This window comes from Neodiprion pinetum, chromosome 6 (genome assembly GCF_021155775.2).
Source record: "Neodiprion pinetum isolate iyNeoPine1 chromosome 6, iyNeoPine1.2, whole genome shotgun sequence".
In the NCBI taxonomy this organism is placed as follows: domain Eukaryota; kingdom Metazoa; phylum Arthropoda; class Insecta; order Hymenoptera; family Diprionidae; genus Neodiprion; species Neodiprion pinetum.
In genome coordinates, this window is record NC_060237.1 from 22,624,744 (window position 1) to 22,647,511 (window position 22,768).

At 40.4% G+C, this 22,768-nt stretch overlaps 1 protein-coding gene and 1 long non-coding RNA gene across 6 annotated transcripts in view; one reads left to right on the forward strand and one right to left on the reverse strand.

The window, feature by feature from the left end:
- Positions 1 to 2,457, reverse strand: part of SK (small conductance calcium-activated potassium channel) — a 171,390-nt gene extending 168,933 nt beyond the window's left edge. Inside the window, exon 1 of one of the 2 annotated variants that reach the window (XM_046632477.2) lies at positions 1,760 to 2,457. The gene's annotated coding sequence lies outside the window, so the exon portion shown is untranslated. The remainder of the gene's footprint in view (positions 1 to 1,759) is intronic. The other variant, XM_046632478.2, reaches the window with a different exon arrangement.
- The window catches only part of LOC124221992 (uncharacterized), a 167,386-nt gene extending 148,495 nt beyond the window's left edge, over positions 1 to 18,891 (forward strand). For 3 of the 4 annotated variants that reach the window (XR_006883910.2, XR_006883909.2, XR_006883911.2), the window contains 2 exons: positions 17,161 to 17,292; positions 17,662 to 18,885. This is a non-coding gene — a long non-coding RNA (uncharacterized lncRNA). Of the gene's footprint in view, positions 1 to 17,160; positions 17,293 to 17,661 lie in introns of all 4 variants that reach the window. The other variant, XR_011177529.1, reaches the window with a different exon arrangement.
- Positions 18,892 to 22,768: the final 3,877 nt, after the last annotated feature.

Sequence of the window (22,768 nt, forward strand, 5' to 3'; positions counted from 1 at the left end):
TCGTGTCGTATTACGAACTCGCTCTATGTTATACTTACCTATATACCGTGTGTTACTAGTGCGACATATTTATACATCACGCCCCTAGCAAGGGCAGAATCGGACATTGATTATTATAAATTACTCGGTACGGCCAGGGCTAGGGGTGGGCAGCAATGCTATTGATTGGTCGGTTCCTTCAATATTATTTATTCAACGACAGCAGAAACAACGCGCGCCTATGCCGGATAAGTAGAAAGAGCACTATACGCAATTAGGCTCACTACGTGCTTGCCTGACTGCCGCCTTAATCTACGTAATATACCTTTCTCGCAACACGCGGATATAATTTAATACCGCGTACACGGGTATCGTCCCCTGTCCTGCGTATATAATGTATAAATACACCGTCCTGTGCATTACACGCTGCTCAAACAACGCAGACCTGCAGGCGTGTTCGCGAGCTTGCGGGAGCTGTATGACAATGAGCTTATCTATCGCGGATTCGATTTTCTTTTTGCATTCGTAGTTTCTGATTGAAAAATAAAAGCGAAATATAATTCCGTGAGAACTATTCGTGACACGTCGTTTCCGCAACGCGAAGAGATCGAGAGACCTAGTTGAAGTACACGCTTATCGAGGGTCTGCTCTTTCCCGTCCACGTGGTGCAAGCTCGATAAGTTTTAAAATTAAATTTCACGCCCTGCAGTTCTTTGCCAGATATTACGAGCTGTGCTTCGCGAAATTGCGAATTTCTTACAAGGGGTGAGAGTGTCAATGCCGTTTTATTAAAGCAGAACTGTCGCGGTCGGTTTGAGCGCGCGCCAACGGGCAATGGATCTTGAATGGACCGAGGGATCAAGGGAATCGCCCGCGGTTCCGTCGGTGGGTCGCGGTACGTTTCTGCTTCTTGACCGGAACCCTCGAAGGGTTGATTCGGTCACGTGTACACAAAGCCGTCTGACGTATAACGGGCCGGGTTGGATAATGTTGATAAATGCAGCTGACCGGAAAAGTTACGATTTCGATAACACACTGCGGTAAAGGAGGTGAAAAAATTGCGAGGTCTTTTCCCGGAGTTGAACTGTCGGTTCTCCATCGCGGCAATTCGACACGGACAATACACCGACTGTGTGCGAAAATGAGGGGGAAGCTTTTAACGCACCTTTTAGCAAACGTGCTTGCCATTAGTTACTCGCGGTTATGTAATGAGAGGAGCAGGGGAAATAATCGAGGAGAGATCAAAAAAAAAGCATTAAAAGAAGGTGGCGGCGATAACAATCGCCGTTGTTTCCTATCTAAATTCTGCATCAACGGTGACGTCTGCAGCTCGCGAAGTTTAAATCTATCTATACGCCACTGGCTGCTACAACGTTATAAATAAGTCAGTACTTTCAGAAGCATCGGAGAATATGCGTCACACCGTATGGCGGAAAAAAAGAAGAGGAAAGAGACAGAGGTAAAAAAGTTCTTCCGAGTTGGTCGAGATGAGGACATTTGACCGAATGAATCTTTCATTTTTCCAACCTTTACTTCTGCTTACTCCTACTTCCGGCACCACGTCACGCGGCGGGGAGGGATTAGTCTTGAAGTTAAATTTATATCCGTCTCTGGGTCGTATTTGTATATTTTACAGATGCATATTATGGTATGTAAATTATCGACGGCGTCGAAAGCTTAGTTTAATGGGGGATCGGCAGTTGAGGGGAAATATTCTACCGATTTATATCTACAGGGAATATAAGACAAAGTTATTTTTTATGTCTTCAAATCGGCTTACCGTGTTGGTTTCTTTTTCTTTCTGTTTTTTAGATGATAATGGCAATCTGGTAAAACTTTAGCCTGCACATGGTCACCGTTTCCTATTTTTTTTTTTTTCTAGTTCTTTGGTCTTTCTTTTCTCGATTAATTTACTTTATTATAATTCGTTTCTTGTTTCTTTCTTCCTTTTCTCTGGTTTAAAATTTTTTTTTCTTTTTTTTTCGGATTTTGTATTCGATTTTTTTTTGTTTTTTATTGCGCAAAATATAGACAATTGACAAATGGTTTTCTTCGGTTCTTCGTTAAAGCTGATTTTTGGTTTCCGTTTTGTGGATTTTTTTTTTTTTATTTTCTGTTGCTTGGTGTTGTTTTTCGTTCTTTCGTTTTCAGGTATAAGGCATGTTATACTCCACACGTTCGATATGAATTGATATAATACGCATGTGTGTATATTAATATACTGTCACGCCCGAATGGTTGTCTTTTTTTTTTGTTTCTTTTGTTTTTCTAATTTTTTTATTTACGCGTTCAGTTCCATAACGCTTGGAGCAATGATATAACAAGCGGGGACTGAATAGTTGCAGTGCAGTCGACGGCACTAACAGCGTTACACACTTTCGGACACGCGGCGCAACACGTCGTGGGCTCAGCCGGCGCGCACAACGTCAACACTAACTCAAGCCAGAAACGTGGTGGACGTCGCGACGCACTCTCGAGGTCCGTCGGGCGCCGTCGGCTCGTCGACGCGCGCCTCCAACGACCATCGGCAGCAAGCAGCGGCGCCCGTCGTCGTCATGACGACGCAAACTCAAAAATATATCCTTACTCGTCGTCGTTATTCGGCTACGTGCACTAATACATACAATAGTACCGATTCGTTTGTTTAGGTAAATTAATAGCGCCGAGTACCGCTGTTATTACTCGTCTCATTTCACGCGAAACGCCCGTCGAAGTTACAAGCATGCAACGACTGAGTAGGTTTTGATTACTCTTCTGCACCAGTTCAACAGATGAATCTCAAGCGAAAGCTCATGAATTTCAACCGAAAGCTCCCGGGCGCTGATCGCTCCAAGTCACCGGTAAACGTGGGTGTACCCAACAGTCATTCCAAAGAACCAGACCCCTAAACCTCCACCCTTTCCCTCCATACCGCAAAGAAATTTATTTTCACAAGAGTCGTGGTATTTCAAAGATTTACTGTTTTAGGAGATAAGTGTATACGAATACACACGTATATGTGTGTATATATGTGTAGATGTGTGTACGCACGGATGGATCTGCCCGCTCACGCGTTTCACTCTATGGCATATGTTCCTTAAACAACTCGGAGAAGCTTTTTGCCATGAAATTAAGTTAGTACATCTGGATTGACAGCTTGTTTGAAAACTGTATCTCGTTGAAGAATATGAATTTATTTGTTGGACTGAGTGTTCTTTGTCGTTTATTTATCTTTTTTTCTCTCCATCGGCATACCGTGAGTGAGGAATTGGTGAGGTCTTTATTTTTATTTATGCATTCGAGTCATTTTCACTGAGAAATTACCATCTCATATCGAGATCGATAAAATAATTGATCACAGAGTAGCGGCTTACGTTGTACTCATCAATCGGTGATAGAACCATTAGGGATCGGTATCACTGGTGTATACACTCGTTTACGGAGTGAAATTTATCAATTCGAAATATCAATTGTATTGGATTATTACGGATCGGTAAAAAGCACGGCTAAGCTTGTGCACGTAAAATGGATGAAAATTCAAGCTACCGAGCAAGATTTAATATCGATTATTGAGATGTGGATTCGAAATTCATACTATTCCACGAAATCTTTAAAATTTTGAAGTCTGCAGTACGCAATTTGTCAAAGTGGGTAACCATTTCAGTGAGTTAATTATTACCTCAGTATCGTCACTAACAAAAATAGTACAAATGAAGTGCGGCAGTTACTCAAACGAATCAGAAACTTCCTCCGAGTATTTTGTGGGATTTAATATTGACGAAACGATTTTACGTTGTTTTACCGTTTTTTTTTTTTTTTATATATCCCATGACTTTGATAAACTGAAAGAATATTCAAAACCAATTAAAGTGATTGATAACATTTCCGTTTTTCACTGATAGCGAAAAAACACGGCAATCATACAATGGAAAATTTTATTCCATTAATAAAGGGAAAAAATCCTTCCGACATTAAATTACCCTAAATTTTGTGGAAATAATTCCTTGATAAAACGGTTTATGGATAGTAGCCTGATTCGAGAAGTATTGCTTTGAGGCACGGCGTGTTACGGCGAAACTTGAGAAGCCATCGAGGGAGAATTTCCTACCTAAGTTTGTTGAAACGACAAGGAATTTATAACCGCATACGTGGCTACATATTAACGTATAATTGCCCGTGACGTACTTGACGTTTTACGACTTCTTTTTTTTTATTATACAAATGGGACGTCATTTTTTCATGTTACGAGGCAATATTATACGTACGTTATATATATATATATATGTATATAGAAATATATGCCGATATTTTTAATATATTTTTTTCACTGTTCTGTTCTCTTGTCCCGAGTTTACGACTCGTGTGAGAGGTAATTTATAACTGAAACATTGCCGTTGAGTTGCAAAAGAAAAAAAAAAAGAAAAACTAGCGCAGCAATTCGTCGAACGGTCTCATTTTATTTTACACAATTTCACGCCATAAGACAAACAATTACCTTTTCACTCAATTACACCTACGCGTATAAATATCTGCACAGTCTGCAAGATTCATGTGCTCTTCTGAAAATTTAAATATTCACGGTTGAGGTACCGTATTTATCGTACAAATCAATACTACTCAATCAACTGAAGTCAATTAGCCAATGGAAACAATTTATTGACCGTATGAATCTCTTGGAGTATAAAACGTACAGATCTATAGACATTCGTCACATTTTCGTCCAAAACACGGACCTCAGATCGGTACCAATTAGAACGATGCTTCTATTTTTTACTTCAAATCTGCTGGACTATCAAACGTTTAACAAATTTCCAGAGAGTAAAAATAAAGGTGAAATAACTTTGTTTACCATAAAACAAATGTGTAATATACAAAGGTGAATTGAATCACATTGAACTGCGGGGGAAAGATTCTTTTATGGCAGAAGCGAACAACGAGATATCATTTCGTTCCCCTTTTTTTTATTGGTTTGAGTTAAACACAATTTCTAACCAATCCTCACTCTGAGCGTGAAAAAGTAAGCTCCACCTCCTCTGAATTTTTGATCCGTTTGATTCCCCGCCGGCTTTGTTATCGGGGCGACAGAGTTTATTATAAACCGGTATTACTAATTAAATTATTAACAACCTAGATTTGTTTATGTTAATGAACCGTAATTAAACGGCGTAATAAATTGAACGATTGTATTATAATATTCATTATTTTTATCATGCAACAAATCGTGAATGAAACACCAGTTTATGGATCTAGAACTGTTAAATAATAATACGCACAAGCAATTATAACCGTAGAGTAATGATGGAATTGTGATTTTTATTTTCTATCCACACGGAAGCTTGATTATTATAAATAATTGATCGTAATCCCATGTATAAGGTCGGAACTCGTGGTGTGATTAACGTCAAACAGCTCCAGGTTATTATCAGTATCTTCGTCCAATCAGAGACGCAAGTCGCAGTTATCTCGCTTTTTGGTACTCGATTTCAAACCCGCGGAAGTATCTAATTGAAAAATAATTAATTATCGGCGATTGATGCGCGTTCACCTTTGTACACGGGGTGAGGTGATGAATATCGGATACAATGCAAACACTACCATACATGCAGCTGCATGCTTAATAAAGCTTACGCGAAGCAGAATCCTGGCTATTATATCTACTCGGTAGAAAATCCAATATACGCGTATTCGCGTCCAACGAGTAGTCTGGCTCAACCGCTGTCGCGGCACGGTGGAAACTTAATACCGTCGTACCTGTCGTTTCTGGGTCGCTATGCTGCTGTGAAAATACTGGAATCCACTCCGGAGAGGAAATTCTCTTTTCAAATATAAGTATTTTCGTGAATCTCATCACTGTCTTTCATACTATCATCAATTTACAGTAGGCGGAATAGATTCTACCCCCATTATGCGCTCGCGATGCAGTGTGACGAAATATTTTCCGACCTTACAGCTGACCGACATTCATTGTCACTTTTCAGATTTTCAAAACTTTGATATATCACGCAGTTATGGATGCGTGTCGAAATATTTTATTTTTTTTTTCTCTTGGCCGAAGACGAACCGTTCGGAACGATATTCAACGCGGTTTCATTCATGCCGTGCCGAATTGTTGAATTGAAGAAAACCGATCAGTGCAGTAAATGAAAAAATAGCACGAGTGGAATACAAGATGTTTTGAATGAAAGGGAAGAATAAAAATGCTTTTGAATATCCGCTGAGGAATTATACGGTGGCGGAAAATCTTCGGCTGTTTGCCTCGCCTGCAACGGTAGAATAAATTTTATATACGAAGGGAGACTCTCACTCGGATAAATACGTTTGTACGAGTACATGGAGATGCAAATAATACAGAGAATACTCCTGTACATAACGTTTTGTTTCCCATGGCATCGAACCGGCGAGGTTTTATACGTTTACCTGCAGTCAGCGCCTAAATTAAACAGCGAATGATTAGCCACGATTCTGTTCAAATAATTAGAAGTCGACGACAGTTTTTACTTGGAATTTGCTTGGAATGATTTCCTGCGGTAATGAATCGTTTATGAAAGTTTCAACGTAACAGCCAAGATTCCGGAAAGTTCATTGAAAATTGTACAAAATTTCATTAGCGTTCACCGGGTTTCAGGATTAGGAAATTATGCGATTAATGATTGTATATCCAATTAACAATATTACCTCGTCCTAGCATCGATTTTCTTCCTCGAAATAATTGGGGCTTTGCATTAATAACGTCGGAGCGCTTTCACCTCAGGATAATCTCATCTACCGAGATATCAAGACGAGTGAAACATGCAGTAGATCTTAATAGTACCACCTGAAGTCACGTTGCTGAAAACGGTAATAATCCCATCTGAAATGCAGACTCCTGGCAAGCCGTAAGGCTAATAAATTTCATCCGAATACGGTATATCAGGGTAGGAAAATCAGCAACCCTGCCTCGAGCTTCACGAGCCACCGTTATTTCACGCGGAGGTTCAACTTCCGACTGTAAATAGACCCTGGTTATTTTCGCATAACATTTGCGAACGTGCTGTTATTCTAGAAAAAACAAATATTTCGTCTCAGGTGATCGAATTGGTGGTCAGCAGCCCGTTAGAAATTGTTAGACAATTTACCCTATCGTAATATCTTATATCACGTTCCCTAGGCCAAGTTGTTTGTCTCCGTTATTTCATGCGCTAAAGCACCACTCTTGTTTCGTCACTTAACCCGGGTTGGGTTTAATCAAGTAGCTGAAAAGGCGTGAAATTCTCAACCCCTAAAGTTTCGACAATAAACATGCTTGTACCACCGATCCGAAGTCGGCACTATGAAAAGGTGGCCGTGTGAATTCCTGTCTCATTTTCCGTCTGACTGATTTCATGTAAAATTTCCAGAATCCCTTGTGTGCCTCTTACAAATTCCGCCTGAATCTTACCACTGGATCATGGACCGAGTCGTCGTACGTCGTGGCGAAACTGAACGAACGGTTTCTATAATTTTTTAGCACTAGCAGGGTCCCGTAGGGTGCCAAGTGACAATGGAACCACAGCGTGGTGTAATTATCGCGTGCCTTTGCTTCACTTGGATTCGCAAGGACCCTCTGCGGGCCGACCCTTCTTAAGGAGATGACGGCAACGGAGGTTGGAAACTGAGGAGGCGGGAATTTCGGAGCTTTTGAATTTTAAAGAGAAGCCTGCACAGCCTCTAAGCGCCGTGTGCCTTGGTAGAAGTATGCACGGATTGAAAAAACGCAGGAGTCCTTTACGAGCCTAGAGTAAATTCATTCTTTCTTCTTACGTACCTGCTTACGTTTCTCCGTTGTCTGAACTCCATATCTAATAATTTTCTCTACAGTGATAACGTGCCACGTATAAACTAGCAATAGGCCAGAGATTTTCTCCCACAGATCCAGTTTTCAGTTATTTTTCTAATTGGAAATTAAAATTTCCTTCACCAACGTACAGCACACCGCTTGAAAAGCAACCATCGAGGGTCGTTGAAAGTAATTAGATGTACAAGGTTGCGGAAATTTGTCACAAGGTTCGTGAAAAATATTTCCTCATCGATACTGGGGTGGAAAATCGTGACACGAGCTTTATATAGTGTATTTGGTAACAACCCGATATGTATCATATTTTAAATCTCTGGTAAAGCGTGTACTGCTATATGTATATATCAGTAAAATCTATTATTTCGAGATGGATTTAGTGAAATCATAGGAAGGCCGAATTCACTGTATATGAGAAAAAGCAGTTTTTCAATCAGTTGTGAAACGCGTTGACTGACCCAATGAATTTTTAACTCAATATTGGTGCAGAGTTGCAATAGTTTCCACCGTTCTTCTAGCCATTGTTGCTACGGTTCTACTTTAGTTGGAACAAAGCAAAATTCAGTAATACACGTACCACGGTTACCGAAGGCGTCGCTGCGGATTGTGTGTACAACAAATTATATTTGTGGTAAACAAGCGAAGCGTGTAGCGAGGGATTCTCGGTCTGATGCGCGATGAACTCGGCTTTATTTGTGTAGAAAATAATCAGCGAAAGTACAAGAGGGTACAGGCATGCAGCCGAACATCTGATACCTTTGGAGAAAGGGATCGAGAACTTAATCGAGTTTCTCCAAGTCTTGGCGAAAATTTTTTTCTCCCGATAAGAATAACCTCACTCCCCAGTTTCCCAGTCTTCCACAAGCCGGCGATAATTTTTGCATTTTTCGCGATCTTTTGCGTGCTGTTAAACTCGGGTAAACTGAGTGAATCGTGGGGAGGTTGAAGATTGCTGATTTCCAAAAGCTCCAGTTAATGCCTAATTAGAGTGGAGTGACATTACGTAATTGAAGCGCCGGTACGAACCGGCACAGAGTCGTTCAATCAGACAAGTACCGTCCTTGGTCGCGAATTTGATTAAAGCAACTAAAACCACCTATGTTTGATGCGAAAACACCTTACAGCTATCGTGCTAAAATTATTTTTCGCAAGAGTCAAAGAAGGTAAGAAAGACGAAGTATCGGATGACTATCGAAAGCTCCCACGAGAGCAAAGTGGCTTCATATTAATCAGCCAAAAACCTACATAAAGAGCTTTGAAACGCTCAACTTTTGATCCGCATCTCGAGCTTCGCTTGATTGAACGAACACTGTTATTTGAGTGGTTTTAAAATAGCGTTTAATGACCACCGCGAGTTTATTAAGTTTCATCGACAACGATGTTATACGGAATCACGGGATCGTTTGACATCGTTATTTTAAAACAAGATATCGGTTCGTTGTAATTACCTCTCATTGCCAGACGAGATCAAATAATATACAACTAAATTGTTTAATTCACCCCTCAAACTGCCTGTCGCGATAATTGAATTTTCTCGTCAACTCATAGATTTCAGTCAGTTCAAGTAGCTCGAGTCCCGTTTCATCCAGATAAACATCAACGACTTGAATTCTCTCCGGCTATACTCGGTGGCTACGTCGCAACATCTGGCACAAAATACCACCAACAATACACTTTAACGTAACTAATTTTGCCGACCTTACTTTTTCCCTCTTGTTAGTCGATCGATCCTTCCTCAACATCGCCGCGAATCTACGGTATAAAAGACAGATGTACGGGAAAAAAAAACCTGTTCGACTTACATGCGTGACGGTGATTATATGAACAGTACTTTTTTGGGGTAGAAATTACAGGGATTATGGTAAGCATTGCTTATTAACATGTTGAAGTTACATTCGCGAATTTTCCAAGTAATTTTTACTCAAATAACTACTGTTCCATACCATATCGTCGTACGTGTAAATCTTATAGATCTCGTTCTTCCGCGTGGATGCATTCTCGTAAATTGCCTATTATCATCCTTGTCTTGATTTTCAACTCGTCAAATCGACGCGTATGCAGTGTATCGAATTTTTCCAGCCAGGCGTGGCAAACGGTTTTTATTTGTTTAAATTGGAACGAGTATCGCGACCTCTTTAGACGGCAGCCGCAGGTTGAAATGTAAGTTTTTCTCGCAACGTCTGTCCATTTTCGTAACAGCCGACCTTGGTCGGAATAGCATTTACCTGCAGGTTGGGCCGATCCTTCGCAGGGTGGTAAAGGGGTGAAGCTGCCAGTCAAGAAATCAATAACACCACATTTTACACCTGAGGGTTCCTTCCCGACTCTCCCTTCGACCCTTGACCTGCACCCTCTAAAGGCAGAACACGGACATCCCGACTGTGCCTTGGGCTAATAATGATTGACAAAGAATTTATTGACCAGCGTCCGCTGCTCTTGGCAAAACAGCCCTAAGATTTTCCCGACGTTCGCTGATTGTCCGTTCTTGAATTCGGCAGAGATGTTTTGTGTTTTTTTTTAACGACGCTCAATCAAATCACGCGAATTTAACAGCAGGTGCTGGATCATCTTCGCAGAATGAACGTGGCCGCTTTTAACTACGACGATAATCTTTCCTCTGCCAAGAATCTTCCGACTCGGGGTATAACGTAGGTACATGTAGCATGAACAAGATGCGCGAATTTGCGAGAAACGAAATTCTTTTGTCAGGAACCGCGACGTTTAAGCGTTTCTATTTCTCGATCATAGCGAGGTAAAGACTTTTCCAAACCTACGCAGATGCGATATTTATATCCACGTTGCAGGAGTTTGCACAAGCGTTTATGAAAGGACTGACGATGCTTGTGTTTGCGGAGAGTTTTACATTCCCCGGTAATATTCAACTTCACGCTAATCAATTGATTGGATCAGACCCGACCCCTTTTCACGAGGATCGAATATCGTGCTGGCGCTTTTCAGGGGTCACGTGTGATTGTATGTTCGGCCGAAGATTCCCGCTAGGTACACGAACAAGAAACGGATTTCAGATTTGAGTGGTTGGCCTGATACAGAGGTAAAAGTATTCTAAAATTTATACATCCACATGCTCTAAATAGGTTAAAGTGATTAACGAAATATGCCGTTTCCATGTCTCCGTGCTATTACGATTTTCAGCCAATGACTGGCTGCGATGAAATCTAATCTAATCTAATCTACCCCGCTATTCGCAGAGCTCGTTCCAATTCTGCAGCACTCGGCACTTTTCACTGTCTTGTACGAGCGAATTTTGACATCTGGAAATTGATGGTTCCGTTACAAAACTCCCCGATTAAAGAGACGGATATTACATGCTTTCCATGTCGGAACGATATTTAATTAGCTCTCGTTACACCCGCCCTTCATTGCCGCGAGAATTCTTCGGATTCAATTGCCGTTTGTCGTTTCAGCCGGAATGCATACCTGCAGTAATTTTTCATTCGTATGCAAACGACGACGTCGCCGAGCACTCGTTGTACCCGCGATCCAGAAGCTGTCGTCCGCCAGCTTTGATAGTTACCGGGAATGCCTTTCTGAGTCCATTTCTGCTGCAGGTATATCCTATATAGCCGACATCCCCTCGGTGTAATTCGCGTGGGTCGGGTCGAGTGGGAAGTTCGTAAAACATCTGGATGTTGATTCACGGCTCTGAGGTTCTGGCGAAGAACTCCAAACGGAACCGTCTGTGCCTGTAACAAGCAAATAAAAGAAACTCTCACTTTCCTAATTCGCGTTATGTACTTAATCATTCTTATACCATATCCGGCTCACCGGTTTTCGGTTCCAGCGCGCTGATCCCTGATCCCGAAGAAGTTTGTTTTGTTGATGAAATAACGGCCCAGGAATAACTACCGCTTTCACGTTACAGCCACCTTATCCATTTCAATCTTGCATAAAAAACGTACGATGCACCAGCAGGTCTGGATCGAAGGGAAATTTTGCAAAATTTCTGTAATTTCCACAAAAGTTTTCATATAAATCGACTGAATTTTTCACCGTATGGAAGAAAGGATGCAACGATCTCTTCAAACCTACCTCACTCGCGTTTATGGAAGTGAATAATTATAGTATCGGATAAAAAGTTGAAGGCTGCACGTTTTTATGTTGCTATTAAATATGAAGTTTATTGAAAGTGATCGTTTCGGTTTGGATGGAGGCCAAATTGAACGGGGATGTAGCCACGTGGTTTTTTCAATGATGTAAATATAATTGGAACGAAACTTTGCTCAGTTATTTCATTAATGCTTGCGGATATTCCTTGGCAATATTTGAAACGCTGTTCGGACCGTTTTTACCTCATTCTTTTGGCAAATCATTCGTATGTATCAAACTACGGTTGGTCATAAATATAAATGCCACTCTTATACTGCCTATTCGGTCTCAAAACGGTACCCACGCTATTCCCTGCTTTCATCACCGAATATTCACATGTAAAGCACAAGCCTATATGCAGCTTGAACTCCCCCGAGGTTAGTTACAACTCTTTTACGATTCAGTTGAGAAAATTTATCTGAATTTAAATAACTTTTTAACCAATACGTTTCGGCCTTTCATTGGAGAGCTATTTTTAAGAAGTTGCCATCTCAGATTTGATCGTGAATCGTGCAGCTGGAAAATGATAATTAAAAGAAATGAAATAGCGAAAGTGCCGTTGAGAGGATGAAAATTTCACGCAATATATGTAATGCTTGACGAAAGATAACGCCTGAAAATAATTGTCTTCGGTTTACATGCGGAGGAAAAAAAACGAACCAGAAAAATACCGACCAACAGAATTGGAAGAGAAGAGTTTAAAGAATTTCGCGATTTTATCGCCAGTTTTACGACTTATTTGAAATAAATTCGCAGGCCTGCACATTACGACGCCTATTTGCTACTCTGATTTATGGGAGCTAAAAGTATTTCGAATGAACGGAAATTCTGAAGATTTTTAAAAAAGTGCATCTTGGGAAATCAAAACCCCCGTAGATTTATTGCTACATTTATAGGTCCGGCAAAATGAATGCGAAAGTATACGAGTTGTGCGATATTTCCTTACTACACATGTATTATAAATCTTAAAATACCAACTAGTTGGTGGAATGAAGTGTTCGCTAAGGAATATTATTTCTCCTTGGGGTCTGAAACCTTGTGTAACCAGTACCTAATAATTCAATTAGCGAATAATCACGTAAAAGTGTAGTATATCGCTGACCTTCTTCTTACGCAACCCATTCTTCATCTCTGCCACTTACACAATTTTCCCGAAAGCACGAGATCTTTCAGAGACAAACAAAAAATACCGCGGTTAAGGAATGGCTTATCCAGGACAACAGAGAAAGCAAAACCAACGGGAGTAAGAATTTTACGGTGTCAAAATAATCGTTTGGATGTAATTATTCTCCGTCGTAGTCGAAGCCAACTGATCGTAAATTCTGGATGAAAGATCGCTGGAGTAAGTGTAATAGGCTGCAGAATGAAACGAACAAGTCGAAAAGATTAGAACATTTTCGATGTGACATCGATCGAAAGTCTGCATATTATAAATTATCGGCAACATTTCATATCCATCCGCTTTTATTTCTGTTCCTCTCCGTCGAGCATTCTCACCAAATTTTCGTGATGTAATTTACTGGCACTTGAACTGGATGATTGCTGCTTGTGAGACGGGCGGAGGAAACTCCGGTGCAATCGCGTGTGCCATACCAGAACGTTTAACAACCTACCAATTTCGGAGACGAGCGTGGATAAGTTACGTAAAAAACGATTCCTGGTATGAGAGACTAGTATAACATGGATACCACGTTTAATGCGGAAAATACTTGACGGTACCCGTCATCATCGTGACTTGGCTACCTTCAATCAAGGCGAATCATTCCGAGCTGACTCCACCATCCCACGAACAGCTCGAAACTTATTCCATCCATTCCTGCAATCCAGCAAAGTGCTCGTTTGTTCTGTACTAGTCTGCTGCACCTGTGTGCGGAGCTTCGGGTTATTCACCCAAGGACCGCAGGGAGCGTCGCGTGCCGTGTTGCACTGTGTTATGCCAGCCTCTGACATGCAGCCACGGCAGGTACCGAAGTGCCTGACTCTGGATGTGAATAGTGCAGCAGTTGGGGCAAAGGTGGGACAGGGTACGTTTCGCGATTTGCCGGAGCCTTCTTCGCGGGGTGCAGTGAGGGCACGATGAACTGCGGCTGCATTGGAAGTGGACTTGTCGGTATTCCCGAATCCCTGTTTCGCTATCCGATTTGATCAGAGTAGGCGGTAACACATCGCCGACTGGTAGAACTTTAATTGGGTCAGAATCATATCCGACCGAAGTGTCAGAGGAGGAGGTGGAACCAGAGCCAGGTGGAAGTCCAAAACCACCCTTGCACTCTCGCTGTCATAACACACCAAATGCGACTAGCTGTCACCGCGATAAAAATACCGGTGCCAATAACGCGCGGTGTTAATTATTGGATATAACATTACGACTCGTTGTAGAGATTCGCTCGTTTTCAGATACCGGAATCGTATTACGTGCAAGAATAACTGTCGATACAAAGTGTGTCGCATCAAAAGCAGACGGTACCGTACGGCTGTGGGACCATAAAACGTTTTACTACCGGTTAGTTCTCCAATATTTGCCGCATGAAGAATTTACTGTTGTACAGTGTACAAAGTAGCTGAATAATAACAGCGACAAACTAAGCTCGCGTTTCCGAGTCTCGGATAGAATGCTTTTTAAAAATTAAGCTTGCCTTCGTCCGACAAAATTTGAAGAGGTCCTGCGCTGCATTCAGAGCTTGTAAAGTTAGGTAGATACGCAAACCTCGACGATTGTCCAACGTATTAAAAACGAATGAAGTCTGATCAGTCCGACTTTCTCATGTCTCACGTTATACCCCGTATTCTTCGCCCGCGTGGTTAGATTGAGACGATGCACAAAGGGTTCAAGTTTCCACGCGCAGGACTTCAGCTGAAAATCTTTACAACGGCCAATTTCCTGTAGTTGACTAACTTGTTCCCATCTGATCGTACATCGTAGAAATGTGCGATACTTTCCATATCGACATATTCAACTCTGCGACAATGAAGGCGATTATATTTTTACGTCATACAAATTACCTAATAGTACCGTGCCACAGGAAATATTGACGTAGGATTATTATCGGACAGAAATCGATTCGGTTGCCTAGGTAGTAAACCGTGCAATACAGTGGACACTATTCACGTCGAAGCTACGTACTATATGTATGTGATGTTCGCAGATATGAATGGAAAATAATGAAACGGTTTACGTAAAAGAATTTCAATTTCCGAAGCAGATCTTGAATTCGCGTTTCAATTAGTTGATAACGATGGTTTGTATCTGATACAATTTCATCTCAGATGTCCAGGAAGACGGTACAGCTGCCTACAAACACGCTAACGATTCAATGGTACCCGGTGGAATTCCTCGCTCGTAATTACAAACTTCTCGAAAGTCCCACGGCTACACAAGCTCTAACATGACCTCGAGCTTTTGTTTCATAATTAGCTACTCTGTATAACGAAGCACCAATTGGCGACTTTTTTTTCTGCACGACAGGCTCTTTCAGCTGGGCACTATATTCCATACCTCAAAGTGTAATTTGAGAGACCAGCGTCACCACATTTTCAATTATCATCATCTCTTCGCAGCTGAAGTTTTAGCCAACGAACAAATTGGCACTCGTGAATTCAGCCAGATGCCATGGTTACGTCACGGTACCATAGACACGTTTTCAAGGTCCAACACTCGCTTTTTTTTATTTGTTCCAAGTTGGAAATAACGATAAAGTACTCGAAGGCGTCACCTTTTGCAATTATTTCCTGCATCCCTTTAACGTATACTCTTCTCATCGCATTGGTCTGTGGAAGTATAAACTCGCAAGTGAACTGGATTACCCTGACGGAGGAAGGAAAGTCGTTTGAGGAGGTCGCATCCTAACATTGTTATAGGCGACAAAGAACCTTCAGAATAGATTAGCATGTTGCGTGAATCACCTCTTTACGCTGCCTTCAAAATTCCCGGCGTTACATGTCTACCGCAAAATATGCAAATTCAAATTTAGCACTTGAAACACCGTGTGTGGGACGGCTGTCCAGCATCGCGATAGAAATTCACAGACTACTGCATGCGTCTCAGATCCGATACCCTGATCTGATTTCCTCTGACGTTATCCTAATAATAATATTTACCGAATCTCAAACACCAGACTTTTTACCTCGATGTCGTTTGCGCTCGCGAAATAAACCCTCGAAAGACTTATCTGTACTTTGAGTGTTACTTTGTTATCACAAATCGACTATGATTTTACGTTGTAGCTATAACAGTAAATCCTGTCAGTTATAATAAATTTATTACTGTCGGAACTGTCATCACCGGTACACATCGTATTTTCCTGAAATTTTCTACTCTTCGTGTTACGCGATCAAACGAATATATCTCTGCAGTTAAAAGTCCGTTGTACAAGAATTGAGTCCATGACAGAGTTGGATGCGAAACGTAGTAAACAGCGGGATGAATTCGGAATCAGAAAACACATGCAAACTACAACGTTTCGCTTGTTTCGTAAAACCAACTTTATTCCCGTTTATTCGTTCTATCGGCTTTCCTCGTCAAGGATACGAGTTCATAGATTGAATTCTCGAGATTCTGCGATAACTGAAAAAAAGCTGAGAGTCGGGAAACTTTAAACGTTACCCACTTCTCCTAGTTGAATACAAGTTATATCTATTTAGATTCTACATTTAATTATCTTGCAGATCTACAAGGTTTCGCGTTGCGTAGGTTTCGATAATAAGCGACTAGAAAGAAACTTCCGAATTCAAAAAAATTACCTTCACACATTTCGTACCTATCCCCCTTTAAGATGCACACGCCTCTCGATGTAACACACATCAAAACGTGCTGGCCACATTTATTTGCACTTTACGTGACTTGCTTCTTAAAGAGCTGAGAGAATATACGCTTTGCAGGGTCGGTACGGGTTGCTGAATTGGAGGGTCCGTATGTTTGCCCGCTGTTTGCGAAGGTACTATAATATGCCGTGCCGTATATACACCAACTTGTATCGAACATGTTAGTTTTCGTCCGTAACTTGAAGTGGGTCAATCATTCTTCCTGCTTAATAGCAATCGATAAACTCCGCCGTCTCGATTCATACCTAACTACAAAGGACTGAAACCCTATAACCTTGTTCCAAAATTCACCCAGTCAATGAAATACACTATTTGTCACTGGCTAGTTCATATTATATTCATACGTATTAGCAACTGAATACTTACGACTAATTCATGAATCACCTAATTACAATCGTGGATTGTTAGTCTAAATTGATATTCTATCAATTTGAAAGACTTGTTTAATATGATAAACATTTCAGGAGTCTGTAAGCATCGATTGGATGAATCGGGCCATCAACAACGACTGCAGTTCTTCGTCAACTGTATCTGCTCACCCGGTATGAGGAATCTAGGCTGTTGGGATGAGCGGATATTCAATTAGCCAGCACTCCGTAAGTAGTTAGACAAAAGCTTCCATCTCTAGTCGCGACGTCTTCCGGTTCGCCTAGTCGTTCGCGTTTGTGTTGTAGGTATCTAGAGTCTGAGGCTGTACATCAAAGAGACTGTCGATGGAAATGCAATTCCTATGTATTCCAAATTATATTAAATAGAAATAAAGTTTTCCACTTACCTAGATAGTCGGTGTAAATGCAGGGTGGTAAGAAAATGTTATTACGGCTATGACGACATTGATTTACGATTTTCTTCGTCTTCGTTTCTCGTATCTCAATAAGATCCGGAAGTTCAATCTATTGATTGCATAGTTGAAAATTTATCCACGACCTCAGCTCGAGAATTTGCCCACACAGCTTTTGTTCCAGGTTTGAAGAAGACTACAACGGAAAAGCCCCGATGATTCAAACCCGCATCCTCAATGTCCCGGAGCAGCTTGAAGCATGGTAAAGGAATCCCCGCCAGCGGGGTTAAAGAATCGAATATCCACTTCATCCCTTGATTCATCTGGTGCAAAGCGGAAAGTCGAATGATTCGATTCCCATTTGAAACACGATTCGGCCCGATTTCCGGCCATGGAACCGGCGTAATTAAATTTGTATTACAGAGACAAAAATGAATGCTACATTAATGCGTCTACTCTTGCTATTCTACTTACGCTGATTTTCACCCGCATGTTTATAATCTAAAAGCCACCAAAAGCAATATCATTTGCTTACGGTTTTTAGACGTGCAATAATTCTGCAGTTCCGACAATTAAGTCACCGCTGCAATGCCGGAACGCTTACAAAGATTGCAGGACGTTCTACGTGAGTGCTTGTATCAGTTTTACTCGCACACTAATTCCCTTACCGTTAAAACGGTCTGAAATCTCATTGCGTCAAAAGTAATGACAGCTTGAATTTATATATCCTAACAGCTGCTGCTCCACTTTGGTATCAGGGTACCTACGAGACATAACAGCCACGGCTTTTTACGTATTCAAGCTGTAAAAGTGTTCCTCGTATAATTTTTTGAGAAAAAATTTATTTTTTAAAGTGATTCTTCCTTACGGGTAAATTCTGCAAAACATACCAAGGGTTAAAGCTTATGCGAGTAAACTGATCCTCATCACTAAGGAACCCTAAAAATTACACCTTTTGAACATTCGAATTAACGCTTTTCTTGCAACTGCCCATAATTTCCATTCCGAAAACTATCCCCCAAGTGACGGCAACGGATGCTTGTTCTTTTTTTGGAAGTAACCCTTGGGTCTAGTTGATGTCTTGCACGAACATTTCCAAAATAGTTAGGGTAACTGTTGTGCCAGCTCTGTATGCCTGTGAATTACGGCTTAAGAACTACCGAATTACGTTCACACGGCAAAAACCTCCTGTCTAGAGATGGTATCACGTAACTGTAAACCGGTTTTTATCTTAACATACATTTTATTGCTCAAAATTTTTGATGAGAATTCAATAGTAAGACTCTAAAAAAGCTGTACAACCAACGCATGTAGTCTTCATGAAAAACTACGAGTGTATAGGAAAATCAAATCTAAACAGGTTCCTTTGTTTATTCAGCAACGAAACATCAGAGCCGAACAACCCTCAACCGCTAGTCAAGTATACATGAAGCCAGATATATATTTACCGCTCAAAAAGGTAAACTACTACTTTCATCTATCATCGAATTAATAATCTGCTGCATGTACAAATACAACGAGTGATTCACACGGAATCGGCTATATATAAGAACAAAAGCTTCTAATACTAACACCTGCGCAGGTACCACACACGAGAATATTATCAGTACGTTTCGAATGAATGTATGTAGTACAAACATAGCAGTGAAGAACATTGAACGAAATGAGTTACAGAGTCTAGCGCATGTTTTTTTTTCTAATTTAAATGTGGAATTTCCGTACTAATATCTTCTGCTTCTTTGAATTAAGATGTGCGAAAAAATCTTTCGCGGGCCACAGAGCAATTCTTCGCTAACGCTAATGCAATATATTGTAGAATGTATGTAAAACGAGCAAGGTAGCAATTGCTGCTTTAGCTGATATTTTAATTTATGTTCAAGAATATTCATTCGCAAAAAAATTTCTTAATATTGAAGATGGTGTGTATTTAAGTTTTTTTAAACCTAATCTATGAACATTTACTTTTGCTTCAGAAGATACGCGTATTACGCATTAAGAAATATATCTGAGCGAATGTTATTTCATCGCAGAATGATCAATGCAATCATATTTCAAATACCTACAGTGTTTATTTTTTTCCCCGTAAAACATCCTAACGAATTTTTCTCTCAAGTCTATAATCCTACTATAATCCGTAGTGTTCTGTACCGGATATACAAAAATAAATATTCTATAAATAAATATAACATATATTATACACAAAAATATATAGTATATAATCCTACTCAAATCTGTAGCGTTCTGTACCGAATACTCTAAAATAAATATTCGCTATCGATCTCAATAGTTACAACAATTACCAGTTATGAATTGTATTCCCTCGTCCATATCATTCCTCGAGATGTTCCGACCTATTGTTTGGAGCAGCTCAGCGTTTATAACCATGTGCTGGAATAATGCTGGGGAGGACCTGGATTGCCATGGAAATGTCTGTTCAGCTATCAAGTACATAATCAAGGCTCCTGCTGTTCGAGGATTAACTCAAACCACGAGAGAACGTACAAGTACAACTATTAATAATAATAATCACGCTATGCATGTATGCATGAGAATGGATCCAGCGGAATTCAATACACCTGGAGTAACACGTCTTATAGTCGGTACGTATCTATTCCAAATATACATAATCATTTCTTGGTTTATCGATCGTATGGAAAACTTTGTAAATCCCAAAGTAAAACAAAGGACAGTATAGATGAAATCTTACTGGTGTGTGTTTCTATTACTTTTATGTGAACGGTCCTTTGCGGAGATATTTTTCACCGCTACATCATTAGTTTGATCCCAACTCCGATCCACCCCCATAATCGCCTGTGATTCAAACGCTACGATATTGATTGGCTTCGTCTATATTGGTAGCAGTTTCAGGGTCCCAAAGATATATCAATGCTAAGATAACCGCTGTCTCATCAAGACAACTGCGTCGAGACGTAAACCGTTTAGAAAAGCCAATTAATTCTGGCGTTGACTGGTTTACACAGAATGATTCGGTCGTGGCTGAAGTGCGTTTTTGTCTCTACAAAAGATGTCGATGGATCGATAATTGATGAGGAATGATTTGGCTGTAAATTGATATTACGAAAACGAATAGTTATACATCACGAACAGCGGGCTTGTTATTCCCAGGTATTTCATTGTATCTGGTACAATATACTATATCGAGCCTGTTGACTTGGAGACACGAAGTTCACATAGCGATCCGAGCTCAACTGAAGGGAGAAATGCGCTGGTAATCTTTGCTCCATATTTTATAACATGGTAATTGAAACAAACGACGATTTGCTGACAATAAAAGTCTTGATCCTCGCCGAGGAACGAGGAAAGGAAAAACCAGGTTTAATCTCGGGGAATTTGTAACGGTAGTAAATTCCCATGGAATGCTCCCTTAACAGTAGAATTTTCGTCCCGAATGACGGAAGTGGAATTCAAAGACCAGGCTGGAACGTAATTTTGTCTTGAACCAAAACCGTGACTCGGAAATTTCACTCGGTCTGAAGAATGTTTTCAAAGCTGTATAGATATGTATAAAAAGCGTGGGTGCGTGCCCGAAAGTGAACAGCAATCATATAACTACGCGTAAAGGTGCACTCGCAACCGAAGATAAACTACTTGGGCGTACCCAAAGTTGGTGAAAGATTCTTAAGATGCTGCTCAGAAAATGAATGGTTAACGGGCCAGCGAATTGTGCATAACAGCTGGATGAGGAATGGGATAAATTGAGATTGATCGTTAAACGTTACCGACAATCGTACAAACTTCACCTGGAGGACGAAATAACGTGGTAAAATTTTCTGCCGTCTGTGCCGGAAGAATTTTATAGTCTGGATAATTACTTTCCGACTTTCGTAACAAAATATCGTTACGATTAGCGGTCTTCGGCTTTAACCATGAGCGGAAATTTAATCTCCGACCATTTTAATTCGAAATCCTGTGTATGAAAAGGAAAAATACATAACAATCCTCTAGCGAATAAGTGAAAGAAAAGTAATATCTGCTTCTTTTGATTCAATGACGGATGAGACGGAATATAATTTTTACAAACTGCGTCAAGCTTTTCAACCGACGAACCACCGGCATTCGTATTATAAGAAAGTAAAGAGACTCTGTACTGATCTTTTGCCAAATAACCAAACGTTTGCGTCCGCATTTTGGGAATGTCAAGATAAAAGCTTTGCTTCTAATTTTGAAAAGATTTTCCATCGGATCAACACAATAATGCGTGGGATATTTAATGCTGGTATCGAGAATCAATTGTAGCGAATACTTCGTTAGGGCAATCATCTTAGAAAGTCCTGGACTTAAAACTACGAGGAACCTGCAGGGAAGCGAGCCTCAATCTCAGGGCTACCTGAGAAAGTAATTTTTCGCGTTATACATTACGTCCAACCGCAACGATTGTCAGCAGCGACGTAGCTACGGTTTATCAAACCCGAGGCTGGTCGGAGGACCAGCGCCCCCATATCTGAAAATAAAGATAAAACTTTTTCCATATATTAAATATACTTGAGTATATAGAATAAGGTTCAATCGATCATTTTGGGTTTCTTTGGGATGTTTTTGACATGGGAAACACATATCAAGAACATATTTGTTCCTGAAATAGCCCGATTTTTCTTGCAAAAAATTATATCGCTTATGTCACTGTAGCACGTAACATACAAGTGCTACAAAAAAAGGTTGAGACAAAAAATATTCCACTTGGCATTTTCCATAAAAGAGTTTGATACGTTTGAAGCGTTTTTTTTCCTTTACTCGCGAGAGTTACCAAAATATTTGAGAAAGCGAATTATATCTCTACGTCCTTTTAGTTCTTCACATTGTCTATCACACTGCCATTGAATGTTTTATAATCATTCATATTGGTAATTATATTGAAGGTTAGAACCAAGTGTATCAAATAATTTTTATCAAAAATCTCAGGATAATAAATGTTTCTTTTGCAAGTTTTTTCGACATTAACAGTTATAAACAATTGAACTATTTATAACAAAATCAGGGGGCTATTTGCGATGGATATAACTCTGAAATTCGGATCGCGCTAATCGAAGTACAAGAAAAACAGCTGTCGAAACGACCTTATTCCGTATAGGTATTTATTTAAAGGTGCGTAATTAATAGCGTATCAACAATTTGAAGAAAATCGTACAATGACTTGAACCGTTGACCGAAGAACATAAAGACTGATACCCCTGGATAAATTTTTGTGACCAGTTTTCGGCGGGCAAGTGGGCACAGGTGGGCCTGGGAGCGTAGGAGGATTCTGCTCTAACGACTCTACCGAACGAACTCGC